This window comes from Cydia pomonella, chromosome 13 (genome assembly GCF_033807575.1).
Source record: "Cydia pomonella isolate Wapato2018A chromosome 13, ilCydPomo1, whole genome shotgun sequence".
Classification (NCBI taxonomy): domain Eukaryota; kingdom Metazoa; phylum Arthropoda; class Insecta; order Lepidoptera; family Tortricidae; genus Cydia; species Cydia pomonella.
Genome location: NC_084715.1, coordinates 13,213,956 through 13,240,826, shown reverse-complemented (window position 1 = coordinate 13,240,826; position 26,871 = coordinate 13,213,956). Strand labels below are relative to the sequence as shown.

Sequence of the window (26,871 nt, the reverse complement as noted above, 5' to 3'; positions counted from 1 at the left end):
TAGTTTGTTATGTTTATTTAAGCAAGGCCTGTACTTTCAAGGTAGTAAATAAAAAATTAAAAAAGAAATATTTTTTATTTCTATAGTTCATAAATAATGCTCCTTTTGTGACCGATCAGAAAGACACTTTACCCCCAATTTTAAATTCTACATTGTAGTGCAGAGATTGTTAGCAGAAGTTGCTAAATTGCTACCTAGGTTTATGGTTGAAACATTCAAAATATTTTAGAGGATAGTGGACGACCACTTCCCCCATTTTCCTCCCTCAATATTGACATTATGAATAATATTTTTAAACAATTTCATGTATATTAACCATATATAGCTATGCCCCTTTGTTTTCCTCTTTTCGATTTATTATTATTAGGTATAAGATAGGAGCAAAATGAGAAGGTACTTAGCATCGCACGTTTACCCAGTATCACAGCAGTCTTGAAACAGAGACGCTTACGGTGGTTGGGGCACGTGCACAGGATGGAGCCCTCTCGTTTGCCACGTAAGGGCTCCTCTACACGATGGCCCAGCGTAGGCCAGTCCAAGGGACGCAGCTATGCGGTGAAATGAGATAGCAATATCACTTGCTCCCTCTAACGCATAAATGCGTCCCTAGGACTGGCCTACGCTGGGCCATCATGTAGAGGAGCCATAAGACTATCCTAAGCGAAGTAGCGCACGCGAAACGACCGGTTGGGCGACCAATGCTTCGTTTAAAGGATAGCGCAAAGCGAGATATGTTGTCCTTCCGGATCGATCCCACCAACTGGGAAAGGGAGGCTGAAGACCGCGAGCACTGGAGGAAGACCCTGGGAGATGGAGTAGTTGCACACGATGAAGCATGGCTTAAACTCCTTCACACTAGGCGAGAACTGAGACACCAGCGCGCTGTTTTCCCACCTTCGTCACCGGGCATGACATTCTCCTGCCCGCCATGCGGTCGCGGCTGCCGCTCTCGAATTGGGCTTACTAGTCATTTACGTAAGTGCCTTAATGTTATGGGCGCTGTTCAAACCATCATTTAATTGATGTTAAAGGCCAAATGATGTGGAACAAAATACAAATTCCATACAATTATCAAAAACACTTATAATATTTGAAAAATCTTAAAAAATCAAACAAAGGGGCATACGTATTATTTATATACATAAAAGGGTGTAGCAGGATAGCCTAGGAAAAATTGCCCCCAGCGATTTTGGGCCGAAACTGTAATCATACGATGCCTTTTGGGGAGGTTATACTCTGCACAAAGTTTCATCCCTCTGTTACCCCCTGGGGGTGAAAAACACCCGATTAACCCCAAAACTGTTTTAATTATTTTTTCCTAAACTATGAAAGTGACGAATTTCAAATTTCGTACAAATATTAATAAGACTAAAAGCTATGTGCTAAAAAAATATTAACCCCCTAACCATTTAAATTCTTGTAAAAAAAACAAAAATGAAAAAAGAATCATCCTGTATCTCAAGTTTGGCTCACGGTACACACACCATTTTTTTTTTTAAATGTACCAATTTATATTCTATATTATATAAAAGTTTCATGGACCTACTCCAGAAGGAACATTGCGAAATTAAAATAAACGTACTATTTCGTAGCCACTAATCATTATACTCGTATCATGCTTAATACGCAACGTCTCGGACCCGAAACCAAGATAATTTTAAAAAACCGGCCAAGAGCATGTCGGGCCACGCTCAGTGTAGGGTTCCGTAGTTACTCTTCCGTCACAATAAGCTAAACTGGAGCTTTAAGTATAGTAAATTGTTAACCAAGGGATGAAACGGTACCTTTTACGCGAGTTAAACAAATAGGCAAATTTGCATAATCAGTACCTAATTAAAGTATGTCTTTTTACTATGAAGGGGAAACTTTTTGCGATAACTCAAAAACAGCTAAACTGATCATGTCCGCTATAGTTTTCATTTAATGTCTTTCTTAAGCTCTACTTCCACGATTTTTTTCATTTTTTTTGGACCTATGGTTCAAAAGTTAGAGGGGGGGGACACATTTTTTTTTCTTTCGGAGCGATTATCTCCGAATATATTCACTTTATCAAAAAATGTTTGTTGAAGACCCCTATTAGTTTTGAAATACCTTTCCAACGATACTCCACACTGTAGGATTGAAGCAAAAAACAAAAATTCACCCCCACTTTACGTGAAGGGGAGGTACCCTCAAAAAAAAAATTAGATTTTATTGTACGACTTTGTCGGCTTTATTGATTTACATATCCATGCCAAATTTCAGCTTTCTAGCACTAACGACCACGGAGCAAAGCCTCGGACAGACAGACAGACAGGCAGACGGACATGGCGAAACTATAAGGGTTCCTAGTTGACTACGGAACCCTAAAAATGTTTTTATAAATACAAATGAGTTTGATTCATACTTCTTTATCCCCACCTTTTTCAAATCGGGCACGAGCAGCGCCAGCGGTCGGTTGCAAGCCATTGTTTATTAATAATGCAAGGCTCTTAGTGGGAGTTCAATGAATAGTACGCACCAAAGAGCCAATACATATTAATTTCGCAATGTTATTCCTTCTGGAGTAGGTCCATGAAACTTTTGTATCATGTAGAATATAAACTGGTTCATTTTTGAAAAAAAAAATGGTGTGGTACCATGAGCCAAACTTGATATACAGGTTGATTCTTTTTTTATTTTTGTTTTTTTTACAAGAGTTTAAATGGTTAGGGGGTTAATATTTTTTTAGCACATAGATCAATCATAGATCTTATTAATATTTGTACAAAATTTGAAATTCGTCACTTTCATAGTTTAGGAAAAAATAATTAAAACAGTTTTGGGGTTAGTCGGGTGTTTTTCACCCCCAGGGGGTAACAGAGGGATGAAACTTTGTGCAGAGTATAACCTCCCCAAAAGGAATCGTTTGATTACAGTTTCGGCCCAAAATCGCTGGGGCAATTTTTCCTAGGCTATCCTGCTACAATTGGAAAATCAATATATTTAAATTTTTCATTGCAATAATTTTCATATAATGTCAATTGTGCTGCTGCGTCACGCTCTCCCCAAATAATCTTATTACATAAGTACTATATTACTTGTAATATTATTATTTCTAATTAAATTTAAATTACAAACTAATTCTAACGGATGATGGTCCGACCAGTACACGTCATAATGTATTTTTATACTCCGTATTAGTTTCCGTGCCGCTTCAGATACTACACAGTGATCCAGCCAGCTTTTAGTACCATTAATATCACTAACATAGGTGTATGTATCCGAGGCCACTCCTAGAATGTCTATGTCCGCACATTGCCATCTAACATCCGCACAAAAGTCTAACAACTCCTTACCGAATCGTCTGCCCGGGTGAGCGTTGAAATCCCCTAATATGAAGACGCAGTCTACCTGGCACTCCTCCACTATTGCCGCCATTTCCCCTAGGCATTCCGTAAATTCGGTAAGAGTCTCCGCAGAATCGACGGGCATGTACACAGAGAACACCAAGAGCGAACGATCCGATAACACTATCTTTACAGCAGCGAGTCGCGCACTTTTACAATGCACAATCGAAACCGATGTAAATAAACATTTCCGCCACAATAACGCCACACCGTGCACCGCCGTACGGCCTACCGCGTAAAATCCCAGCTCCAGTATCGACCGCCGATGCTACACCCTTTCGTAAAAATATTGTCACCGAAATTTAAATGCGACTTTCCTCAGTGAGACAAGCTTTCGTCATAATGATGATGCCTTTCATTCATGAATGTAAATAAATGTGGTTAACTTTACTTGATGTTTAATTTTATTAACCTTTAATAATGAACTCACTACTGAGGTGAAAAGTTGCGTGTCACACGAGAGCAGTTATTTTACATCTCGTGTTTTTAACTCCCTCGCTACGCTCAAGATTCTAACTTAGAATCACTCGCTTCGTGATGCAATTATAGAATCTTTCGCTTACTCAAAATCAACACTCGCAAGAAAAACCAACTTTCCTGTCTTGTTGCACAAATAACTATGTACAGTACATATGGTGCTACTTTACCGCACTAGTGCGAAAATTAGCGTATTACGTTACTGTGTCGAACATTTAAAGGCCCATATGTACTGTAAAACGTTGTACGATACATGTGCAAATAGGTAATTCGCAACTCGTGCCGATTTAAAACACTCCCTTCGGTCGTGTTTTAATTTATCGCCACTCGTTTCGAATTTCCTATTTTCGCACTAGTATCGTAATGTACTATTACAGTACATACGGTGCTACTATAGTGTTACGCACTAGTGTGTAAATTAGCACATTATGTAACTAAGTATGTCGAAAATTTAAAGGGTCATATGTACTGTAAAACGTTGTACGACACATGTGCGAATAGGTAATTCGCAACTCTTGTCGATTTAAAAGACTCCCTTCGGTCGTGTTTCAATTTATCGCCACTAATGTATCGTAAATAACTATTATACAATCGTGATATAATAAATAAATATTATAGGACATTATTACACAAATTGACTAAGTCCCACAGTAAGCTCAATAAGGCTTGTGTTGAGGGTAATTGGTTAGTCTTATTTGCAGGCAATAACGGACCAGCGTTGGACCAAAAATGTTACGTCATGGAAAGGGCCACTAGGGAAACGGGGTATAGGAAAACCTGTTACTAGATGGGAAGACGAAATAAAAAATATAGCTGGTCAAAACTGGATGCGAATAGCTCAAGATAGAGATGAGTGGAAAACTCTGGAGGAGGCCTTCACCTGTGAAGACGGGGTTCTTGCTACATATTAAAATTCATTTTGAAATAGTTTTAGAGCTGCCATTGGGAAGCTATAAGTAATTAAGTTTGCTTATAGTTTTTTGATGTTGGTTCTAAAATTATTTTAACTTAACTCTAAACAACAATGTTAAAATGTTAAAATTTCGCAAGAAATAAAAGGCTATTTTATTTTATTTATTTATTATTTATTTGCAGGTTCATACATTTGCCATTTAATGCAAGTAGCTAATGTATGAACTCGCAATAAACACTAATCAATGTATAAACAGACCCCAATGTCAGCCTCACATACCTGAATGGGCTGTGTGCCACACTTTCCCATGCTGACCTTACATGAAGTTGAATTGAACATAGGTACAGTTAGCTGCAAAAAGTATGTATCGAAAGAATTGTACTTGGTACTACACTCTTATTACGCTGCGGGCTTAGCATGGTCTTAGTTATCACGCGATATGGTGACAATCTTGTTGTTAAAATGACAGTTTTCTTCGATTTTATCGTTCACACTACGGTTGCAGACGATAATAGGAGTTATCCACATTTGACAGCGATAGATGACAATCGACAATTTGCATAACATGGTCGTCGGATAATTTGACACATTATCCCATTTTGGCAGTTCAATATAGTTAATTTTATCTACGTGCTTCTTAGGTCACGACAAGCGTTGTCGTGGATGCAAAGCTCATGAAAAAACCTATGTTAAGGTATAAATTATCAGTAAGTATCCGTTTTTCTATGATTTTATTGAGTGTTAGTTAGTTAGTTAGTAGTGTAACTCCTCTGGAGTTGCAGGTGTACATAGGCTACGGAGACTGCTTACCATCAGGCGGGCCGTATGCTTGTTTGCCACCGACGTAGCAAAAAAAAAAAAGTTCCGCTGCATATAATATTGTCAATATTTTCTTTGCAGGGATGTCGAGATTTTTTTTCTTCCAGCTCGCAACTGCTGCAGAGGAAAAAGAAAGAAGAAGGATTCAGCGACGATCTTTGAGGGACGCTGCAAACCCCTTTGATATGCCGGACGAAGAGTTCCGTCATATATACAGAGTACGAAAGGAGTTAGTGTTATATATTTGTGAAGAACTCAACGCCGACCTCCAGCCTCACAAGGGTGATGAATTGCCATCTCACCTTAAGGTAAAGCTATAATATTGCAGTGTTGCTCATATAGTACCAAAAGTTTGTATGTTAAGATACCGCACAATCACACAAAATTAGCTGATACAAATATTTGGGTGAAATTGTTGTTTATAACATAACAGAGGTGCTACATTATACCTTAAAATTTAAATATTTCTTAAGCGAAAAAAATTACTTACCTAAATAATTAAGCTGTGTACAACTACTTAAATAAGATTCTAACAGCATTACATCTGCTGGCTGATGGCAATTATCAACACGGGACTGGTCAGGATCATGGTTTATCTATTGGTCAGACGACTGTAAGCCACAGTATCTTGAACAATTTGTAGATGCTGTGAACAGAAGGTATGTTTATTGGACCACTGAACTACTAGGCATCAAAAACTGTGAGAGTATACTAGGGCTATCTTAGTAGTTTTTACTTTTTTGAATAAGCATCAGTGTTGATGTATTGTGTAATGAGATAGGTATTGTTTGATAGTTATGTTCAGGTAGTTAGTTACATTGGATACATAATCTGGAATTGCAATACTAGCTAGGTTTGACTAAGGTTAAGTTCTAAAACGTGCCATCTAAAATATGCTCCTTTTTACAGACTTAAAGACCAATGGATAATAGTTTTTCCTGGAACTGATCGGTCCCGACGATCAGTTGCCTCAGGATTTGAGGATGCATATGGTCTGCCAAATATCTTGGGTGTAGTAGACTGCACTCAAGTGAAAATATTTCCCACCTGTGCCACACGGAGTGCAATATCTGAATCGGAAAGGCGTTCACGCTCTTAATGTACAGCTAGTAAGTTTCAATTTTAGTTACAAATAATGATTTTTTTATATTAATCATAAAATCCTCATCACTGACCACAATGTATGTATATTATAATTAAATAAAGAAATATAAATACTATGGGACAATCTAACACAAATCGACTAAGATAATGATGTACCTAATCTAGATTGATTATAATAATTCATTAAAATAATAACTTATATGTTACTACTTGGTTGTCACCAATTCTCAAATAAGAATATAAATAACCTTATATCTTCAGATTGCAGATGTCAACTGTAAGATCTTGGCAGTAAACACGAGGTTTCCTGGCCGTGTGCACGACTCTTTCATATTTAACAATTCGTCCATTTAGGATGAATTAACCCATTCATGGCCACGAACCGCGAAGCGTACACAACACGCCGGGCCACCATACAAACCGTTTTCAGCTAAAACGTGTGACTCAGCTTATGGGTCTCGGGGCCTGGCGCGAACGTCAAAGAAATTGCCGCTTATGAATCCGGTCCGTTGGACAATATTATGCAACATTTTTACTAACCAACTGTTTACTGTTCATATTCAAATATATATATATTTACTAATTTGTTGATATTTGTAAGAAACTAAGAATGAACATTTTAAAGCCTGATCAGAAATAGATGATCATTGTCAAGAGGGCGCTGTTATTTTCATATAATATCCATAGCCAAGGTCACAAAAATCACAAAATACGAAATCACTGAAGAGCACAGAGAGGAGCATAAAGTCGCCAACGAATAAATCGTGACTAAATATAATTTCCCATGTTACTCTAAAATACATCCTAATAGAGGGGATGGGGTGAATCATTTCTTGAGTTTATGTCAAAAATACCACGTTAAAGATAATACCGCCGCTAAATCCGCCGCCGCCCAGGTGCATCCATTGTTTATTGTCCAAGTGTCTCCGATAATCTTACATGTGGCCGGTCATGAACTTTGTTTTGGTAAACGTCATTATAATATAAACAATAGAGCACTTAAAATGTATTATAGTACTTATTACCACGAAAATGTTTAGAAAAATATTTTCTTTTAAATATTTCTCACACACTATTGCGGTAATACAATATACCATTTAGTTGGTGACTGTTTAAGCCGCCCTGTTTTTATAATGAAACAAAAAAATATTGGCATGGTAATAAGTTTGGTCCTTAGAAATGTTGCTTGCTACCATCCAAACAGTAATCCATTGTAAAAAGGTACAATTTGCAACGAGTTTCGTCATGAAATAAGCTTTAAAACCAAGTTATAAAGTTTATTTTTGCGTGCTATGAAGATATGTGTAGTTTTTACAATTAGCGCCAGGCCACGGTGACCCATACCTTGAGTCATGTCAATAACTTCAGGCATAAATATATTTTTGATATTTTTGAAATGTAGATTTATCCATTTGCTTGGGACACGTATGTATCTCGAATTTCAGAATATTTACTATTTTACACTTCCAGTAAACCAAACTTGAATATTCTAGACCCTGTTTCACTAAAAAAAACATGTTTACAATTATGTTTTTCAACATGCCTTATAAAGATGGTTGTTAGCTCAAATTATACTTATATTATTTCGTCATATTAAGTTTTGTTTATGACGAAATCAGAATTTATTCACGACTCACATGTGAGTCACGGGCCCTGCGCGACTGTTTGAACATGACCCATACGCTGAGTCACGGGCCCTGAATGGGTTAAGAAGATTGTACAATGGCCACATTGGGGAGTATTTCCTTCTGGGTAAGCAGAAAATTGTGTATCTGTACCTAGTGTAAATTTATTCGATGGGGAGACGTGACGTACGCGTTTGCGTTAACTGTCATTTTGTATGGAATTTTGAGTTTCCAAAACATCCCGCTTGGCGCGCTGTTTCTAAATCCCTTAGCACCACTTGCACCATTTCACTAACTCGGGGTTAACTGGTTAACCCTGGAGTTACCATGTTACCAGTACAATTTCACATTGGGTTAACGGTTTAACCGGTTAACCCCGGGTTATTGGAATGGGGCAAGTGCATGTTAGTAAATGTACTAAGATCACGACCACAGAATAAATAGTTCATGACTAAGTTAATATACCTATCATAATGTAAATAACCGGCCAAGAGCATGTCGGGCCACGCTCAGTGTAGGGTTCCGTAGTTACTCTTCCGTCACAATAAGCTAAACTGGAGCTTAAAGTGTAGTAAATGGTACCTTTCACCCGAGTTAAACAAATAGGCAAATTTGCATAATCAGTACCTAATTAAAGAAGTCTTTTTACTATGAAGGGAAAACTTTTTGCGATAACTCAAAAACAGCTAAACTGATCATGTCCGCTATAGTTTTCATTTAATGTCTTTCTTAAGCTCTACTTCCACGATTTTTTTCATATTTTTTGGACCTATGGTTCAAAAGTTAGAGGGGGGGGACACATTTTTTTTTTCTTTCGGAGCGATTATCTCCGAATATATTCACTTTATCAAAAAATGTTTCTTGAAAACCCCTATTAGTTTTGAAAGACCTTTCCAACGATACCCCACACTTTAGGGTTGAAGCGAAAAAAAAAATTCACCCCCACTTTACGTGTAGGGGAGGTACCCTAAAAAAAATTAAAATTTTAGATTTTATTGTACGACTTTGTCGGCTTTATTGATTTATATATCCATGCCAAATTTCAGCTTTCTAACACTAACGACCACGGAGCAAAGCCTCGGACAGACAGACAGACAGACAGACAGACAGACAGACGGACATGGCGAAACTATAAGGGTTCCGTTTTATGCCATTTGGCTACGGAACCCTAAAAAGGCATAAGCAAGGGGGAAGTTTCGTTAGTTGTTCAGATGATTAAGTATTATGTAACCAAAAAATAATAATTTCAGGTGACTCGGGGTATGCTCTTGAGCCATGGCTCATGACGCCAGTGCTGAATCCTGCCCCGGGAAGCCCAGAAGCAAGGTACACGGTCTGGCACTGTCGCGTGCGCAACACGATCAAGCGTACCAATGGGTACCTCAAAAACGTATTCCGGTGCCTGGGCCACGACCGCGTCTTACACTACAGCCCGACGAAGGCATCGTCAATAATAAATGCATGTTGCGTAGTATACAACATAACGCAACATTATAGGTAAGTGAGCTTAACATTGCAGATTCTCATCAGTGATAGAGAGGTTAGATAAGTAACGAAATTTTCTTGTTTCGCGGTAGACCCTCAGGGCCTCCGCTAGCTGACGCGGACGCCCGCCGCGTGCGCACGCTCGCGGGTCCTGCTCCCAGGCCAATTCCGTCGCGCACTTAGCGCTATTCATACAATTTGTTATTAGACGGGGCGTCCGTTCGGATAATCCGCGTCAGCTAGCGGAGGCCCTCAGATTGTGGTAGTTGTGACCCCTACGCAGAGTTTCGCGTAATATTCCCTATTAAATGAAGATAAGGGCAAATGGAATAAATTTCATTGTTCAGCGATTGATGAAGAAAGTTTCACATTTTTACTCTTTATAGTGATGATTAGATTTCTTCTTTAAATTCTAATATTCTTACCGATGTTCTCCTTTTTCTTGCAGAAATGTTCCCGAGGAAATCGTAGGAGATATTGATGAAGACGCTCCTCAAGAACTTCCTCATCGTCATGCGCAAAACGGACTACTATTAAGAGTGGCGCAGGAAAAGCGTGCGCGTCTAATAAATACATATTTTGCTTATTACTATGTTTTATTCTGATACAAATACCTACCTAATATACAAAACGTAGAAAAATGCGCAATGCTAATAGATTCCCTTAACTTTGTTATGGCTACAGGAAAAATGGGAAAGAGTTAACCATATTATAAAATGTGTATGAACCAAATCCCTTTTTCCCGCTCTATGTAGTAATATACTAAATAAGTATGTATTTTCTTTCAAGAAATGTAATCAGAACATTATTTTACTAATAAAACACAGTTTTCAAAATCAGTAAACTTTAATTCCTTTTGCTCGGAAAACAAATAGGTAAAAACTCAAAAACGCCCCGAAAACCCCCATATAGCAAATTTAATTGAAATCATTTGAGCCATTTTCGAGATCACCGTAATCATTGACATATATCTAAGGACGGGCCTTATGGGCAATAAGAATAACCGGTCAAGTGCGAGTTCGTTTACCTCGCACACCGAGGGTTCCGTACAAACTTCAAATTTTCTCATGAAAGACTTGACCAATGTAAAAAAAACAATTTTTATTCTTAAACTTCGGAGATGAGAGAGGGGGGGGGGGATGGTATTATTTTCACATTTTCCTTCATACGTAAATTTTTTTTTCACAATGAAAATAAAAAATTGTTTTGTAATTTTCAATTTGAGCTCTTTCAAATGATACCCCACTTGACCTATTTAACTAGACTTTGCAATTTTACCCCCTCTTCATATTGGGAATTTTCCATTATTAATACTTACAAATAAAATAAAATAAATACACATCCAATATGTTTGGGTCAGCGTTATTCATTACTATTCCAAATTTCACATCGATAGCTTAAGTACTTCTCGAGATATTTAGCAATAGCACCATAAGGGTTCCTTTTGTACCTTTTTGGTACGGAACCCTAATAAACATACGGTGTGTATTTTTGATATGGCCGTAAACGTAAACTAGACGGAGGGTGCGAGGACAGCGCTTAGCTCAGACGTCTTCCTCTTCCATTATAACTGTGTCTTCCAAGTTCTCAATAATCTCGGTGTCCTCCAATGTGTTAATACTGGAACAATACCAAAATATAATTTATAATAATAATTAAGAAGTGGGTCCTTTATTCAAGGTACGAGATATTAACGGTGATTACTTTTGAAGCCACATCCATATATGTGTGTAAGTTGAGTCTCTCGAGCAACTCGCAGATGGCGTTGCAATCGTTTAAAAAACATGTCACTAGGTACAACAAACCCAAAGGAACAAAACCGACATTAGACGATTCGATGGTAATCCCAGCCAGTGTAGACGTGCCTCGGCCGAGGCGGCGCACTAGGGCGAGGAAAACGCGCGCTCCGCCTCGTCCGAGGCACGTCTACACTGGCCGTTTTGTGCGTGAGGAAGTTGCCTGGCGCGTATGCTCGCTCTGTGTGGACCCGGCTATTTGAGTTACTTTTGTTTGGTGACTAACTAATCAAAGATGAAATAAGATTTACCACAATTATGAATGAGGAGTAGAAATTCACGATAAAAAAGCTATGCATTTGACATTTCGAAAGACCTCCGTCTACACTAGCACCCCTAGTGGCGAAATTAAACGCGGTAGCACTCATTCGGGCGTTAATAATATTGTATTCCAAAGGCTCTCATACACGAAAATAAGATCTTGCTCCTTGGAAAGGTCAGAGGATGAACCTATAATTAGTCAGGTAGTTCAACCTCAGGGTAGGAGTGCTTGTTCATTCGTTCGCGTGTTATTACTAGTACATACTACTTAAACAATAAATAATACGTTTATTTGTTAGTTGATATGAGCAAAGAAAATTTGAAATAGAGGTGGATTGTCAATGAAAATTTTGTAGCTACAGCAGATTTACTGCCATCTTTAGGCACACGATTAAAACTTTTAGAACGCCATTTGACTTTGATCCTTATTCTTTTACTGATGTGTCAAATTTGTTAAATATCAGAAAGGGGCGCCATATTACCGGGCATAACCCGGCCCGGGCCTTTGATCTATTAGATGGCGCCACTTTTTGATATTTAACAAATTATACACATATCAGTGTACGGATAAGGATCAAAGTCAAATGACGTTCTAAAAGTTTTAATCATGTGTCGAAAAATTGCAGTAAATTTACTGTGGCTACAAAGGTTTCTTTGAGAATCCACCTGTTTCAAATTTTCTTTGATATCAGTATTAAAAGTCTTACCGATTCGCCAACAAGTCGTGCCCCTCCTTCAAAACACTCCATTTTTGTTTCTGCGCCTCATTAAAAATTTTCAGTTCGTTCAGGATATCCTGTCAACATAAAATATGTTATAGCAAGTTTAAACTAAGTGGTATCACAGAGCACATAATAAATAGCGCCATCTACCACAATGGAGATTATCTGTTCTACATAACTACATTTACTTGTTCCAGCTCATACTAAAGTTGCACAAGAAAGCCTTCATATACCACTGATTTCTTACGGGCTCCCCGTATACCTACTTATTGTGGGAATACAGAATTTGAGTCAAACTTATCCATACACAATTTACGGTATTAACAGCTTTATATCTTATTTCTGTTATGATAACTGACTCACACAAAATATAACTATAATAAGTTGTCAAATTTTATGAACATTTAACTATTAACAACAACCAACACCAGATTTGACTATTATGATACTACCAAACGCTGATATATACCGCACACGAATGAGAAGCTAATAGGTTACTTAGGATTGAATAAGTCTAGTGTTATGAAATATATTAGTAATAATAACATTGCCGTGTACCGTCCAGTCAAACATATGACCATGGTCAAGATTTCAAGATAAATAAAATTCCAGCCTTTCAATAAAATGCATGTTAATTATAAGTTTCATAATAACCCTCTTATGGGTAGTTGGTGGTGTTATTTTATTTAAACGGCACTGTACGATACGAGAAATCCCGAAATGTAGATTTTGCGATTGCTCGCGTATATATATATTTATTATTTGTATGTTTTATCAATACAAATAAGGTCAGATGGGGTAAGCGAAATATGGAGGCAAGAGAAACACTTGTAGGGAATGGTACGTCAAGTATGGAGCTTACAGGCTTTATGTATGCATTCTTACTGCCAAGTTACTGTTTTTCTTGTCCCAAGTTAAATAAACAATGTTTCTCGTACTCAACCTGATCTTAAAACAGAATTATTAGTTCATAAATTAATTAATTACTCTTAAAATATTATCATGCTCATGCTGCAGATGATTAAATTGTGCTGTCGAAGGTGCCGGTTCCGTCGTGCGGTTGCGGGGCAAGTACACAGCTCTGTGTACGTGGATACGCGTGCAGGGCGCGGATCCACGTACACAGAGCTGTGTACTTGACGTGCAGGCAGGACAAGACGTGCGGGTTGGGCGGTTATTGCGGAACGAGCGAGAAGGGCGGGACGGGCATAGCGGGCGGAAAGGGCGGCAAGAGAGGGACGTTCGGGTAGTCCAGGACTTGTGGGCAGTACTGAATGCGTGGAGCGTATAGGGCTGGCAGAAGGAGAGGGAGACGAGGACAAATGAGAGGTGGAGAAGTGGGGTTGTTCGCTGAGCAAGGCCGCAGTAACGGTGGCGGTTGTTGGAACAACAACGAGATTTTCAGCAGTGGCAGAAAACGTGCTGCCAGCCACACTGTTCCCAGCACCCGAAAACTCAACGTAGTCGTCAATCTGAGGCAATGAGCACATGCAAGTTTAAAATATTTGTTATAAGAATGAAAACAAGCAAAAGATTGTAAAAACTTTTACCCGACTATGATTTTTTTCTTAACTATAGCACCTCTTCCTTGTCCAAAGTCAGTTAAATATTATTATGTAGTCTATGTCACCCCATAAAAATGAACCTATAAACACCTCATTCACCAAAATTGATTAGTAATTTATACACAACAAAAACATACCGGCATATATACGGCATCCATACGTAGACTGCTAAAATCATAACCCTTCCCATTCTCATAGTCGGGTAAAAATAATTCCGGTTAAACCAAACCAAAAACTTAAAAAGTAAATATATCTGAAAATGCTAGCTTCTGCAAGGGTGTCGCCAGCGGGGAGCAGGTGCCCACCTAGAGAATAAAATCTGTTGTCATTTATACATGATTAGCCGGGTCCACACAGAGCGAGCATACGCGTGAGGCAATATTCTCACGCACAAACTGGCCAGTGTAGACGTGCGCTCGGGCAAGGAAAACGCACGCGCCTCCTCGGTCGCTCTGTGTGGACTCGGCTATATAAATTCAACAATATTTATACCCATAGTCATAACTGCATGCGATTATGGCAAAATTAATACACTAACTATACTTATTAATAGTATTAAAACAGCTTTTACAGTACAGTCAGCGTCAAATACTTTGTAGCAACCAAAGTAGCCAAATAGTTCGGTACACCATATATTTAGTATGGTGTACTACGAAGTATTTGACGCTGACTGTACATATGGTACTACTTTACCGCACTAGTGCGAAAATTACCATATTACGTTACTGTGTCAAACATTTAAAGGGTACCTTATGTACTGTAAAACGTTGTACGATACATGTGCGAATAGGTAATTCGCAACTCGTGTCAATTTAAAACACTCCCTTCAGTCGTGTTTTAATTTATCGCCACTCGTTTCAAATTTTCTGACTTGTTATTATATGCCGATACTAAAATATACACCATTATTAAATCAAGTGATGATTGTATGAAACTTCAAGCTGATCTTGATAGACTGAGTTTATATTGTTCTATGAATGAACTGTACTTGAATGTCGAAAAATGCTGTGCCATTACATTTACAAGAAAACGCAATAAGATAGAGTATAATTATTCATTAAACAACAAAAATTTAAGGGTTTTGTCTGAAGTGAAGGACCTGGGGTTAAATCTTGATAGCGAACTACAATTTATTTCACATATTGACAAAATTTCAGCAAAAGCATACAGAATGTTGGGATTCATTTTCCGACAAAGCAGGGATTTTACAAACCCTAAGACTCTGCAACTTCTCTTTAACGCATTTGTTAGGTCCAACTTAGAATACGCTACTACAGTCTGGAATCCTCATTTCAATGTTCACATTAACACAATTCAAAAAATTCAGAACAAATTTATCAGAACAATGAAATTTAATATAAATTTAAATCTTTTTGCCCTGACAATTTCTCTCTTCAACCCCGTAGAGAAATTCGAGATCAGATATTTTTGTTCAAAATCATACATGGCCTTATTGATTCTCCCAATCTTTTGTCTAAAATTTCAATTCGATGTCCTGATCGGCGAACTCGCTCCACAAACCTATTTGCAATTAACTTTGGTCGTACTACATATGCAAGAAATAAGTTCTTAGCTAGAGCGTGTAGAACTTATAATGAAATTTTTTCTGATATTGATATATTCCATTTATCATTACAACAGTTTGTTTCTGTAATAAAATGTACAGCTAATAATAATATTGATTAGTTACTATATTTCAGCATACTTGCCAATTTGTTAATATTGTTTTCAACAGTTTGAGTTATTTGAGTTTTGCATGTTTTGATATTAATGTTAATTTCTGAGCAACATAATTGTTATTACTCATTAGTGGAAACTGTTTGGCTTGTGGATGTGTAATCTGATTAACTATGTGTGTTGTTTTTGCCTGTTTGTTTCCCAAAGGTTTAATTAAATAAATAAATTAACTATTTTTCGCACTTGTATCGTAATGTACTATTGCAATACATATTGTGCTACTTTACCGCCCTAGTGCAGTAACTAGCACTATACATGCATATATTGAAAAGTGCCATATGTACTGTAAGACGTTGTATGTACAATATACATGCAAAAAGGTAATTTCCTACTTTTTGCACTTGTATCGCAAAGTACTTTTAGAAACTACTTAGCCTGACATTAACTCAACAGATACAATAAACAAGACACAATAAACTCTTCATGGTCTTAGTTTAAGCAAAGAGAAATAAGAAAGCTTAGATTACTCACTTCATAAATATTATTAAGAAATTAAAATCAAATCAAATGTTCGACGACCGGTTTAGCCTAGTGGGTCACTACAGCAAAACTATACATATTAAATACCTTTTTTAGAAAACATTATAATAAGCAACTGACTCTTTGACCTGCATTATCATGACCTCAGTAATCATTAAGATGTTAATTTTATTAGTTATTATACTTCATTTTATTACTATGCACAGATTGCACTGTAATTTCATTCAATATTATATAATTATAAAAAAGTGTCTTGTTTAGGAAGACTTCTATGCGGACTAAGTGATGGAAATCTTAACTATGGGAAGCATATTTACTTACCACTTTCCATGCCTGCACTGACTTATTGGGCCCGTGCTCCCTTAAGGCCTGTGCAAGGGCCTCCCATTGCGCCTCGTACCTCTGGGGTCCTTAGAGGCCCGTCAAATTCCCGGTTGGCGAACCGGGTGTGCTGTGACATGTATTCAACGAGCAATCTAATTTGTGCTGCGTTCGAGCGACTGAAAAAAAACAGTCACATAAGTTAACGATCAAAGGAACTGGCAAATAGCTATATTTTTCTGCAAATAAATTCTTTTTGTTTTGTGTAACTTACATTTTTGGATTTTTGGGTGGCATCCTTTCAAAAGTGGTAGCGGCGGTTTGGCCAAACACTTCACAGTAATAACACGCAAACTGCCGATAAAACTTTTCAAGTTGTCAAAATAGCAAACAACGGAACAACATAAACGGAAAAGGCTTTAATATTTCCTGAGGAGTAGTGGGCAACATATTTTCATCACTGTGATCACTGTCACACATTTTTATTTAGTATTATTCACGGTTTCACTCACAAAACAAAACTTTATGAGTTTTCAAACTTCAACAATGACTTCAACGCAGAGGAATACTCGTGGGCGTCCGTTGTAAAAAAAAAATGTTTGTGTTTGCCTAACAATCACAGAACAGAGGGCCTACCGTGAACCACGTTCGACGTGTTGCCTCCCTGTCATACTTACGTACGAATTTATAAGTGCGACAGAGAGGCAACACGTCGAACGTGGTTCGCGGTAGGCCCTGACGCGTCGCAGCAGCGTGCAGCGTGTTTAAGTAGACCGAAGTATGACAGACGCCGCGACGGTATTACATTTCGAAACGCCACCGTTGGCAAATTTGCATTGAATTGAGTCTCCTTAAACAAGAAATATTTTATCGAAATATGTGAAGTTCTATTTTCAACATTTTTATAGTAGCGATAAAATTCGGTGGTTTTCCGATTAATATTATTTAGGAACGCACCGTAAATTTTATACTGCGTACTCAACTTGAATTTGCGTACTATTTTTAAGAGGTGCACGTAACGGAACGCAAAACCCATCTGGCAACACTGACTAAGATCTTTCAAAGATATTCTAACGTCAAAGTGACATTGGTCATCCGAATCGTGCAGCTTCTGTCAATTATACCACATACAAACGATATCTAATTGAGAACTTATCTATATCTAAACCAGAACTTAACGATCTCATATCTTTTCCGTATTGCATTTTTCGAATAGGGCCGTGTGACATACCAAGGTATTTGTAGGTTTCTGATTCAGAGATAGATCTGAAAGCCATTGCCTCAGATAGTTGTAAATTTGTTGAATTTACAACCTTCCCCCGCTGTACATGCATAACTGCACATTTATCGACACCAAACTCCATGTTGATGGCACTACTGAAGACTTCGGTGGGTTTCAGTAGCTCCAACAAGTCTTGGCTATTTGGTGCAAATAATTTGAGGTCATCCATGTACAGAAGGTGAGAAACGACTTCACCCTCTCTCCGAAGCCGGCAACCTAGTCCCGAATCCTTCAGCAGGGTGCTGAGGGGATTCAGAGCTAGGCAGAACCACAGGGGACTCAGACTATCACCCTGGAATATTCCTCGCTCAATCCTTATAAAATCCTGCGGGCCAGGACGGTCATCCCCGCCTCCTGGTTGACAAAGGACTGTGGTCCACTGCCTCATACACGCGCTTAGGAAGGCTCTTAAAGCTGTATCAACTTTATACAGCTCTAAGACCCTCCCCAGCCATGAGTGAGGCACCGAATCATAGGCCTTCTTGTAGTCAATCCAAGCGGCTGAGAGGGCCCTCTTGTTCCGCCGGATTTGTTGGCAAATGGTCATGTCTATGAGGAGGAGCTCTTTAGTACCACGGGACCCAACCCTACATCCATTTTGAGCAGTGGCCAAAATGTTATTAGCGACAATATGCGCGTTAATTTTTGCTCTCAAAATGGATGTAAGGAGCTTGTAAAGTGTAGGCAAGCACGTGATGGGTCTGTAGTTTTTCGCTTCCGTGGTACTACCGGACTTGTAGAGCAGGAAGGTTACTCCAGTTGTTAGGGAAGGAGGGAGGGAACCAAGCTCGAGGGCTTGTTGGAACTGCGTTGCCAACCGTGAGTGCGAGCACCGAAACCATTTTAGCCAGAAGTTGTGCAATCCGTCTGGTCCAGGACTTTTCCAGTTCTGGACCGTACGGATGGCACAACTTACGTCATCGGGGCTGATGGTGGTAGCCCCCATAGGTTCGATATTCTCGCACTCACGTTCGACAACGTTTATCCACTCGCCCTCCGTGTGTTCAACGGGCACCGACCAGATGCTACGCCAGAAATCAGTCATGGCAGTAGCATCCGGCAGCCGCACGTCGGACACATGAGGGTCGGTTTCCTCCCACCTTCTGTATACCTTCCTTTGGTCACTTTGAAAAAGACGATTCTGCTGGAATCGGTCCACACGCTCTCTGTAGCGGCGAATACGGTTTGCCCATGCATAGACTTTCTGCTTTAGAAAGTCGATGCGCTCTGTGACATTGGCCATGTAGTCGCGGGGCCTGATATCCGTCCCCGCGAATGCCTGGTACACAAAGCGCATTACTCGGGGGCGGTTGTTGCCCCCCCTGAAGCAGGTCAGCTTTGCAATGAGAGTCCTAAACGAGGTGATACGTCGCTCGATCCGCGCTTGCCATGCAGGCACACCTCCGACGGTCCTAGGTGCACGTTCAGCGTCCGGAAACTTGACTCGAGCAACACGGCACGCCGCGATGGCTCCGCAGTACATGATCGAGTGCGTATCATCTAAATCTTTACTAGTCCGTATGTGTGGCTCTAGTAAAGCGTTCAGGGCTCCCACTAGCGCTAGGTTGCGTCTATTCATAGGCAGACGTGGTAATCGTGGCCTAGAGTGAGTTGTGGAGCGATACTGCTTAATTGCCTCATCCAAAGTCCTCCTCAGTTGCTCATTAGCAGGGGTGCTCATGCTCTGACTCGCAAAGTCCCCCTCGTCGGTACTGAAATCGACCCGCGGCGCCCCCGGTGCCAGGTCGGGTGCGGGCACCGGATCCGGCGTCGTGGCGGGCAGATCCCACACAGAGGTGGAGGCCGCGCGAGCAGAGAGAGCCTCCAGGCGAAGCCGGTCAAGTGTCGCGTCGTCCAACCGCTTTAACCGTTGAATGACGCGCACCTGATCCGATAGTCGTTGCTCCGACACGGTGATGGTAGGTTCAAGAGCCTGAAACAGAGGCAGTATTCTTGAACGATACGCGGATAATTGTGTTCCCCCCTCTGTAGCCCCATAATAGGCGCGCATGACATTCTCATTAATGGATTGAGACCATCTCATGCGTCGCACTATACCACCGGCAGCGGGAGCCGTGGGCGGGGCAGGATGTCCCGCAGGCCCCAAGCGTGCCGGCAGCGGTGGCCGCCCTCGTCGCGCAGGTGGTCGTGGCGGCGGCGGTGGCGGCCCGCTCTCGTCACTGGACCCGTCTGTGTCAGGCGCTGTCGCGAACTCGTCGCCTGACGACGATGTGGACGGGGAGCTGGACGAGGCGGGCGGGGGTGATGGTCGTGCGCTTGTTGTGTCCGCTTTTGCTCTGCTCCTTGTAATCATTGCTAAACTACGCGTAGTTTTGCCGATGAAATGTCAAATGTTGGTATTGTGACTGTGACCCATGGTCGGGGCGTAATTTCAATCGACCACATGATGTAGTTGTCAATGTGTTCACTGATTGGTATTTATCACGTTTTTAAGCAAAAATCGCGTATAAAAATATATTTTTAGCAAAATTGATTTGAAAGGACGTCTGACAGTGGCAGCGGTTTTTTTTTTTTTTTTTTTTTTTATTATTATTATTGTAGTTTGTGGGCCTTTGAATGCCACGTCGACCAGGCATTGGTCTATTGTGACAGCCCTTTAAAGTTCATTACTGATGCCCGTTGAATCTAGGAAATTCCAGATTCTTTGGGCCGTAATGTTCTGTACCTCATAGGGTTGCAATACGTGCCGCCCTAGGTGGGTACTTCTTTTTGACATTAGTGGTCCACAGGAGCAGAGAATGTGCATTGCAGTCTCCTCTGACTCATGGCAGAACCTGCATGTCGCGTCTTGTTTCTTTCCGATTTGAAACATGTGTTTGTTCAATTTACAGTGTCCAGTCAAAATTCTGGTCACCGCGCAGGCTTTGTATCTTTTGAGCCCTAGAAGCTCCCTTGCAGTTTTGCTGTTGAACCCTTTGATTAGAGCTTTCGAGTGTTCTTGTCCTTTTACGAACTTCCACCAATCGTTTGCCCTTATTTTTTCTAAATTGCTGAGCAGTGAATATGCATCCCGTTTTGTGATTCCACAGAATTTGTGTCTTAGTAATAACTCCTAAGTTTTATGTCTGCAGGATAGACCGACCACGAAACCAAGTAGTTATGTGAACAACTTTGTCACGAACGTTAAAGCTTTCGCTAGGAGTTCGACTTGTGACTGTCAAAGACGCTCCATTTAACTTTTAACTAGTTTCTCAAAGAATAGTAAGATGTCAGTTTAAATGCCTAATGCACATTCGACAAGTTTCAGGATTAAGGGAGTACGGACGTACTTACTGTACTGTAAAAACCACAGCATTTAGCTTATTCTCTACGAAGTGAATATAGAGGTCAGATTGCACGACTTTTAACATAATACCTACTAAATTATTTTTTTAAATCAAGCAGAGACATCTGCTAGGCATATTAAATTTTTTTTACTGAAAGAAAAATAGATACTCGTAAATGTAAAATAGAAAAATTCACTGTGACGAGCAATATTAAAACTTGCGACATTTCAGACCGGCGCTCTGAACGTGTTAATCAACTGAGCTATCGAGGACCTGTCATTGATTTTATCCATCACTTTTTTATTTTCTTACATGCTTAGGTAGGTGTGTAGCGATACCTACTGAGCCTCAATTCATACATATACCAGCCCCGTAATTGCAAAAAAGTTGTATATGTTCGGTTATAACACCCTTACTTATAATTATAGGGAACCATTTAAATGAACAGTCATGAATCTGTTTACTGCCAATGTATGGACAGGAATTGCAGATTAGGTTCCGCATATTTGCATATTTTATTCTTGTTTGTAGTTAAACTCGCATGTTTCACTTGTAACTAGGTTAGTTATGCAAAACGTAGACAAACTTTTACAAGCGTAGAAAATTGCCAGTGTATTTTTATGGACAAATTGTTTGTGCTTAAATTGCGACTATTGAGAGTAAATAAACATTGTACTTACAAAACCGGCTTTTGCACAATTTTAACAATGTTCTTTTTTCACAGGCAACTCGGTTTACAACGAAAACTCTCTATGGCGTAAAAAACACGTCCGGTTCCTTGTTCCCGGTTCATTGAGTTTACACTGTATATTTAATATATATATTAGGTTCTCACATTGAGCCCTTTCTTTCGATATATAACACGATATAGTATGCAAAACTTTTTTTCTTTTTCTCATTTGCCATAAAAAGATAAAAAGTGTTAAGTGATTATGATTAAAATTAATTTTTACATTACATGTCTGGCTTTGAGTTACAGACTTACATATTTATACCAAATTTCAACTTAATTGGTCCAATCTTTTCAGAGCAAACAGGCAGTGATAGATGGACAGATAGACGCTCGAATTATTCTATAAGGGTTCCGTTTTTCCCTTTTGAGGCATAGAAATACGTCTGAATTTTTATTTGGCATGGTAATTGATAATGCAAACTTTCCTAAATGCTGCATTTATTTTACGAACTTAATACTTACATAACCTTAATTGTTTAAAGTTCTACTAAACAGCACACGGCATGAATGTTAGTCAAATTGGCTATGCTAATGTAGTCTTAATTACAGCTCCACTCTAAATAAAACACTGTATGTTAACTTGAGTACTCAAAATTCGCGCACATCTACACAAAATTACAAAATTTATACAGTTATCTCTAATTATTAATATAATTGGGTAAATGTGGCTTAGTAAAACGCTAAGTTGATATGACACAATTCATTTTAAGCGTTCAATCGTGGCCAGAAAACTTATATGCTGCGGAATGTTGCTCTGTGGCCCATTTCACCTAATCAGTTCAGTCAACAGACGTTCCAGCTTCGTTCAAATTTTCGCAAACAAAACCCCAAATATTTCTGGACCGAAGCGCAAAACGCGGTAATAATTGAAGCAAACCGGATTAGAAGCAAAACGGATCATCTATGCGTTCATATAAAACTCGCCTCTCCAAACACTAAAAACTCTAAGGTTAGGGAATACCTTGGCTGCCAAGCCGGCCTACATTTGCATGGCAATTAGGAAGCCGAGGTCGCATTACCATTTCAATTGTGGAGAATGAGCTGCATTCAATGTCTGACTAACACCTCTCCGCTGAATGAAATCCCGGTTAGTTGTTTTTCAGCTTCTTCTAAGTACCTCCCAGCTTACGAGAAGGGATGGAAGCCAATTACGAGGTGTATAATTTAAGTCGGCTGCTTGCACACAAATGAACTGATTTCCTCAGTTTCTGGGCTTGAAGGAAAACAGCGGCGAGTTTATATTTTTTTCTTGATACTGGCCTTTTGTTTTCCGAGCTTAATAAAAGAATTAGAATTTTAATAAAAACTACGCCGTTCGCTTTAGTCATTATTTATATGAAAGGGTTAATTTTAAATAAGCATGGTTTGTTTTACACACTTTTATTCAGATTCACCCGTTCCAATGTTGGTAATTAAATGTTGCGAATTAAATTCCCGGCTTTTGAATTTTAGAAAATACCTGAAACACAATGTTATAGTAGATGGTATGTACCTACTAACCACTAGGTAAACTGTTTTGTTAATGGAAAGTCTGTAAAATATACAAACGAGCACTTTGTTTGGGCTTCATAAAATTATCTTGATAAGTTGATAACTGTACAAAGCTTATTTACCAATAATGAAATTTTCACTGACATTCACGAATCGCATCTTACTATTTATAGAAAGTTTAAGACAAGATCAGAGCGAATAAAAATATAATAATAGCCCAAGTCCGAATATATCACTTAATATCCCAACAGAGATATAATTATGTCACACCGGCTTCCAAAAGAGAATCGAAAACCATTACGTATATAACTAGTACAAAAATATCTCCATCAGTCGTAAAACGTAGAAAAACATACACAAAATATTTGGTTAACTAATAGCATACTTTAACATTTTCATCTCCATTCAAGGTTAAAACTTCAGTGCCTTAATCCGATTGCGACCACGTACGTACGTGTCGGCGGCTCATTGTCGAATACTCATAAATAAATTCTAGATTTCGGGTCACAGAATGGCGATGTATGTAGGTATAACTAAACTGCATTTTACTATAAGTATACCTGATAGGTCATCAGGCAAATGTAGGGTAATCGGACAGTATGATGTACTAAAAAATTATCATAGATACGAACACAATAACACTACGAATACCCAAAAATTGTACTCTCCCTTTGTGTGTAATATTTAGTATAAAATGTTATACATTATTTATGTCAAAAAATTGCTCTATATATCTAAATATCCATGTGTGTAGGTATTTAGGTAAACTTTTTCAATACATAAATTGGCAGCTTGAAACAATATTTTCAGTCTACAGTTCAAACTAATAGAAGGTTGAAACTCCATAGCTCCATAGAGACTTCTATTGCACTGCGATGCAGACAGCAAATATTGGAGCGCCGTAATCGGATCACTAATTCCTTTGCTGGTTTTTCTATTGCTAGCTGACTTTATTCGTTGTTTCCTGATTAAATGTCAGATGAAAGAGATTAAATGTGAAATAAATAACTTTTTCTACTCGTCGACTGTAATGGTTGAATTAAGATTTCGTATACCAAACTGTAATTGGGTACTTTTCATATATGGGCTCCCAACTCAACTATAATATTCATTTCGAAACGGTTTAGTCGACTATAATGAAATGGACCAATCACAGCTCGTCGCTGTCAAGAGGACGAAACAAAACGATAGCTCAAATTAATTATTTATTTCAGGTTGTATAGTAGAAACAATTGCTTCATAAGTCATAAACGCACATGTGACACCCTTAATATAGCAACATCCATAGACTACGATAACCGCTTACCATTAACGCTTATTAGTCTCCATAGGCTACGGTGGCCAAAATCGAGAAAAAATTGTCTAAAATTTAATTTAGCGCAGAGCAAGTACCGTAAATCGTCTATTACTGGCCATCTTCCAATAACTGGACACCTTATACTAAAATTGCTAAAATAAGAACTATCTATTTATTAACACAATTCACACCCAATTAACATTCATTCTGAAAAGATTGTGTGAATATTAAACATCGAGTCGATAGACAATAGATACTGAAAGCCGCAGCAGACATTTTAAAAGTAAATTGTATTTTATTGAAAATACAAGTAAGTAAGTAAGTAATTGTACTTACCCTATGGAGTAACTTTATTATGGATACAATAATATTAGAAATATAGTCAAGTACATAGTACATAGTACAGTATGTAGTATGTCAGTACATATAATACAGTCTAAATAATATTAAAATGCAGCATTTTTCTGATATAATAACGACTAAGGTAGTCGTTGTAATGATGGAAATATAGTATTATTTTAGAAAAAGCACCATTTAACTTCATAGGAAAAACCTCAGACATGAAATTATGTAGACTAAGCTGCGGGAGCTAATATATTTGTAAGAAACATAGCTGTGACGTGGGGCACAATAATTTATTTGCAACGCCCGGAATATAACATAGGTACGTGTATAAATGAACCGAACGCGTTAGATCGCATGATGTGGGCAAAGTATGTATGTATGTATGTATATACTTTATTGTACATAGAAATAAAAACACGAAAAACACAGTTACAGAGTAAATTAAATACAACAAAGGCGAACTTATCCCTGTATGGGATCTCTTCCAGTTAACCTTTGAGGAAATGAGTAAAACAGAAGTAACGGTGAATGAATGACAAACACAAACAAAAGTGTACAATCACTGAAATTAATGAAATGCACGTTTTGAATACACATTGATACAAATATACATAGATAGAAAAATAACCATAAAATAATGCATACATATATATATAAATAAAAATAAATAAATATTCAATATATAATATAAATAAATATGAATTCGAACCAGAAAAGTAAAGGAAATTAAAAAAGTAGAAGTACTCCAAAGAACTAGGAAGTCGTAACCAAAGTATCGGAAAGCCACAATTTTTTAAATTGCAAATTGCAAAAAGCAAAGTGATGGGCCGTTACTAGGAATTTTCCCGAGACTGTTAATTTCCCGACAACGTGCCGGGTAAAATTCGCCACTTACGATATATTCAGTGCTTACTATTGAGTTTCCGTCCGTTACTATAAAAAAAGTGTATTAGGGTCATGCACATATTATTGTATGCTTAACTCGTTCGTTTTTCCTGCAGACATCGCAAAATTAAGAGAATCACAAGCTAATTTGAGCTTCACATTTAAAGGCGGGTTACATTTTTTCTGTATTTACTTGAGACTCAAATAAGAAAAACGTGATTTATATGTACCAGTGTCAAGTAACTTCTAGTATTGTAAACAGAAGTGACCTTTTCTTGAAGTGTTTTAGATTTTAAGTATTAAATATTACATAGTATAGTTTTAAAGCAATCTATTGCAGATGCACGTCGATTATAAGTAAGTAAGTTCAATAATCCTATACTTTTCTGGTAATTTATTCATAAGGAATATTTATATGAATATTATCAGCAAGGAAAATATTCCCACGGTACATCACTATCTGCGCACGAAATAAACAGGGAAAGTAATTTTTACAGGGTTGCCATATCTCATGTAATATATTCATAGGATATCGGTAAGAGCGCAATTTTGCCGTGGTCACCGCCGCTCAAAGGCCTCGGCATTCTTTCCATTATAATATTCATGTCCGATGGGAGAAATATCCTATTACTACAGATTATTTAGGTCGCATTTTGTATTCTGTCTGCCGTCACGTCAAATTTTAAATGAGGCCACAAACTATATACAAATTTTGATTAATAGTAAGTTATATATGAATATTTAACGAGTATATTTATAAACAACCGGGTATATCAATATTATTAATATATATGTATGTTTATGTATGTGTATTTTTTATGAATGTATTGTGTTCGTACATGTATCAATTGTATCACCTATACCTATGTTTTTGCACC

At 38.4% G+C, this 26,871-nt stretch overlaps 2 long non-coding RNA genes across 4 annotated transcripts; one reads left to right on the top strand and one right to left on the bottom strand.

Annotated features, from left to right (window-relative positions):
* The first annotated feature begins 8,145 nt into the window (after positions 1 to 8,145).
* On the top strand, positions 8,146 to 10,377 carry LOC133524257 (uncharacterized). The gene is made up of 3 exons (XR_009800358.1): positions 8,146 to 8,433; positions 9,557 to 9,632; positions 10,240 to 10,377. It is a non-coding gene; the product is annotated as an uncharacterized LOC133524257 (long non-coding RNA).
* A 241-nt stretch (positions 10,378 to 10,618) lies between these two features.
* Positions 10,619 to 17,902, bottom strand: LOC133524256 (uncharacterized). 3 transcript variants are annotated; one of them, XR_009800357.1, is made up of 4 exons: positions 16,674 to 17,902; positions 14,273 to 14,440; positions 12,556 to 12,644; positions 10,619 to 11,411 (listed from the first exon to the last, which is right to left on the bottom strand). It is a non-coding gene; the product is annotated as an uncharacterized LOC133524256 (long non-coding RNA). The 3 variants fall into 3 exon arrangements; XR_009800355.1 differs by lacking the exon at positions 14,273 to 14,440 and having other exon boundaries at positions 16,674 to 16,852; positions 16,948 to 17,902; XR_009800354.1 differs by lacking the exon at positions 14,273 to 14,440.
* Between the last annotated feature and the right edge of the window lie 8,969 nt (positions 17,903 to 26,871).